A 4,974-nucleotide genomic window follows, 5' to 3' on the forward strand; every position below is an offset into this window, starting at 1 on the left:
TTTTTTTTTGTTTTATATCATTTAAAATAAAATCAAAATAAATGTTATGTCTTTACAAACCGACCTTTCCCTTCATTAGGAAGAAAATTTCATCCGTACCTTTGATTTTGTTCGGAGACGAAGAAATACGTATCAAAGCGATTATGAAAGTGGAAAATCAATTTAAATTCCTAATTGTCGCCCATTTTTTGTTCAGCTTTATTTACTTTTCCTGAAATTTGTTAAATTTTACTTATATTTTATGATATTTCCAAAATAACAAATGTATTTATGTATCTTTATGTATTTTGAGCTTTGTAAAATGCAAACAGTTATTTCTTTCAAAAATATTTTCACACCACTTAAACATTATAAAGGCAATGTGTGGTAAACTTACAAATATTTGTTCTGGAAAATGAACTGTTCTACATCTTTCAGGCAAATAATAGAAATAATAGCTAGAATCAATTCTGACCAGGGAAATGGAAATATACCTTGTTCGACATTTGGTATCCTCAACCTAAAAACTGAGGTGGATATGGGCAATTGCTTTTCCTTGAAGTTCTTGATCCCGCTCAGTATGTATTGCGAAGTAAACACGTTTAAAACTTGTGCTTTTGATAGGAGGGCAAACTGTATAGTTTCTTTCTTTTTGTGAATTTATGAAGACCTGTATATCTCTGTACAGTAGGCTCTGTGAATGACTGCTTAGATAGTGTAGTTCTAGTTTTATTCAACTACTGGCTGTTGTTGACGGTTGTACACTTGATTATCAAATGAAGGAAGAACATCACACGAGACGACGTCTGAGTGTTGGTGATCCAGTAAAAATCGTCAACTGCATACAATATTATAGCAAATATTATGATGATTTTGTTTGAGTAAATGTTTAAAAAAAAACTGTCCGGATTTATTTCCGAAATCTTAATATTTTTTTTTCTGTCTTTCTTATTCACCAAGGCAAAATGACAAGTGATTTCGATTATGATAAATATCAAACCTGAATTAATAAAAAAAAATAACAAAGAAAAAAGAAAACAGTACAATATTCCACGGTCATGAGCGTGAATAACCTGACCAGGAAAGGAAAAAGAATAATTCAAAACGACGACGGAATCCTACAATTATTTGTCGTATTTTTTGTTAATTTTGTTTTGTTTTACTTTGTTGTTGTTTTGGTTTCGTTTGCTTTTATGACTTATTTATGTAACGTCATTGAATACCCCTTCTTGATAAACCATTTTACAGAAAATCATCAACGCAATACCCTTTACACACCACACGGAATTTAGACTAAATAATCAAGGATTTCAGGTTAGTGGGAATGTTTATACAAATACAAATTGAAGGTAAAATTTGCGAAAAGTCAAAATTTCATAAATAACTAACAACAAATACTTCCAAACTATGATACCTATCAAACTGTTTTCTCTGACACAATAACAATATAAAATGCACACAAACCTGTAAGTATGCAAATGACCTACGGGAATATATAAGTCTACAGCTCTAGTGCTTGACTTATTGCATATTCTTAAATATATATCTTTTAATTACTTTCGGATTTGCGAAGCCGGAGAGTTCTAGGAAATCCCTTTTTATTGGGAATGTTGGTTAATTCCATGCATAATTATGACAAAATCGAGCTAAAAATAGGCTCAAAACATCCCTCTTTTCCGTTTCAACCTCCTCCTTAAATCTTTGGATCCGCTCTGATTATCGGAAGTACTGAACACAATGTAATGTCTGTATTTTAGGAGGTTGCCTAGGGTGAGAAACACTCTTACAAATCTTTAGAGCGTTTGTATTCAGCATTTTACATCAATCTTGTATAAGCATCAAAGTAACTTGGACTATTTCAATCTGTTTAAAATGAATGTTTGACAGACTTGAAATTGAATAAGATACAAACATTTTACTGATTTCAAAAGTTATGTCCCTTATTTCTAGGTCTTCCTACTTTATTATTAATATATATCTCAAGTAAGATAAGTTGTGTTGATACTGTTGGTCTCCAATGGAGATAACTATGATCTTAAAAATTATTTCTTCCTTCATTCATGACCTGATGCATTAGGTAATGTTAAGGCGAGTTTAATTGAATTACATTCGTTTACGACGAATTCTGTCAATTTAGTGGAAAGAGCAATCAAGGGAACCAAGGTTAAAGGAAATTAAGGAAATATCTTTTAAAACAGGCATTGCAAGCCATTTTACCGGCACCAAAGTTTGACTAATGGTATTCGTTATGATTTCTTCTTCTAGCAAACTAATTGTTCAATAATAACACGATACAAAACAAACAAACGAAACCAGTTATAACAGAAGAAAATAACAGAAAAAGGAAAGCTTCTATAAAATATGATTACATTTTTTTAACAATGAACACTTCAAATTAAGTTTCGTAGCGTATCATAACATAGTTGTCAAAAACATAATACTGATGCAGATGATTGAGAACGACTACCATCAGAACAAAACAAAAACAAAACAAAAACGAACAAAGAGCAAAAAAAAAACAAAACACAAAACAAAACAAAACAAAACACACAAAAAGCCAACAATAATAATAATAACAAACAATACGAAAATACAAAACTGCAACAGACGGCAATCAATTTTCTTTTTTCATTCGAAATATATTGGAAAAGATATATTGTATTTGGAATCAGAAATAAAAATAATTGAATGTGTTGTAAGAAGGTCAAAATATGCGTGGACATTACAAGAGACTAAGACGATCCATAATCATGAATGAGTCATTAAATAAGACTCCTGAGAACAATGCAAAACTGCTTATTGAAAAAATATCCTGTACATGTACATGTTGATATCAACAGATGCTTCCTTCGTTTTTACTGTTGATTTCAGTATAAGCTTATGCAGACGAATGATATCTATACACACAATAGTACCTTACCAGTTTTGAAAGAGCTAGTATATACAAATGAAGATGTTTTTTTTTAGCAGTTTTATTTTATCTATATCTAACATGTATTATAACATAACAAAAAGGTGATTGTATAGAGAAACATAAGCCCAGGTCTTCTGCAGTGAAATAATAACAAATATAAGAGAAGCAGTTTTCTTCCTTTTTGGGTTTTATTTGTCGTATTCCCTAGTATTATATTACACAAGGTATTTTCAGTATCTATCTCTTTCTAATTCCCCCATGCAAGTATCTTTCGTGATACATTATACAAGTAAATTTCAAAAATTTATATCAATGTACATCAAAATTATTTTCTAGCGATCAAACTTGTATTTCGAGCTTTGTATCTTCCAATTATTTCCTTCGTAAGAACTAAGAATGGAACTATCGTCTATAACAACAGCTCTAGAATGGTGCAAACTTTACTTTAACACCATAAATTATCACCATATCTCAGAGAACCGAAAGGTTTCCCGTACGTGTACTGCAGTCCTGATTAGAGTAGCTACTATTCTATAAAGGTGGATGCACGCTATAATACGAACTTTAACAAACCAAAAAATAAAACAAACACAAATTTGTTTCTACCATGCCACTCTTTTATGACTTAGAATAAGAAAAAAAAATGTTTTATATATAATTTTAAATTTTGTGAAAGGAATTACACAAATAGAGGTAACAAAGTAATAAAACAAAACAACTTGTAAAAAGATAAAATGAAGAATTGACAAATACTCCATATTATTTCCTCCTTCGAGTATAACACGAATACAATATCTAGATTGACAATTCCCACATTTACTAGCATCCAAAAACTCTACGCTGTCTAAACCCAAATCATTAAATCATCTTAAATATCTTCAGGAATCGGAACGTGCATCCACCTTTATAGAATAATAGCTAGTCGAATCGGGACTACTGTACCCGTACGGGGCATCATATCTTGACCTACACTTAGAAATCGACGGTAAAAGAAAACTATTGACCGAACTTTATGACAAACGTGATGACTTTTCATTCAGAATAGTAAACTTTCCTTTCATCTGTGGCAACATCCCTTCAACACCTGCGTATGGAGTATTCAAATCAGAACTCATACGTTATGTCTGAGCTTGCCGAGACTATACAGACCTTTTGTATCGAACTAGAATTCTAACAAATAGGCTTCTGGAACAGGATTATGTTGCTACAAAATTAAAGTCATCACTGGAAAAGTTTTATGGTTGTCATCATGAACTCGTGGATCGTTACGGTGCATCCATCTGCGCAATGAAAACTTATTTGTTCAAAGTGTCATAATTTTTCTTTCCTTTTTCGACTACCCCGGACTTGACTTTTTTATGAGGAACTCGGCGGATGTTTCTAGAGCAGAGGACGCTTACCCTACCTGTACATTTTGTCCATGCTCCCAGTTTATGTATTATAATCAAAAATGTCCATAATATGTTATTACAGTTTCATATTCATACAAGTTTTTGGTAATCATAACAAATAAATATGATATTCCAGATGTTTGTTTTTTAACTAACACTTTCTATAATTGTATAGGTTTCATTCATTCTGAAATGTTTTCTACCCAGCTCAAAACTAAACTTTTTTTCTTGTCCTAATATGTTTTTCTTCTTTTTTTATTATTGTAATTTCTTTACTTTTTATCTTGCTTTCTCGGAAATGGCGGTGGGCAAAAAACTCAAAAGTGTTGAGGAGAAAAAGGTACCAACTGCAGATCAAATCAAATGGACAAAGATAAAACTCGAAAGAAACCAGAATGATACTCCAGAAATGACTGCAGTGAGAACATACTAAATGCCTCTATTTTGTCAAACTTGAAATATACTTGTGTTGATATCAAGGTAAATCATTTTTTCTTTCATCATAAGCATTGAAAAACCTACGTAGAACAACAGTTTGCACTAGAATCAATTTAATGTTCTCTGTATGGTGCATAATTATGCAACTAATTGTTTGCAGGTTTTTTTTTAATATTTTGCATAGAGAATCGTCTTACATAGAAAAACAAATTCGCCCACGTCATGCCGAATGAAATATAATTTTAAATTATT

Source organism: Perna viridis, chromosome 6 (genome assembly GCF_037379345.1).
Source record: "Perna viridis isolate PV_CMFRI_1.1 ecotype Kerala chromosome 6, ASM3737934v1, whole genome shotgun sequence".
Classification (NCBI taxonomy): Eukaryota; Metazoa; Mollusca; class Bivalvia; order Mytilida; family Mytilidae; genus Perna; species Perna viridis.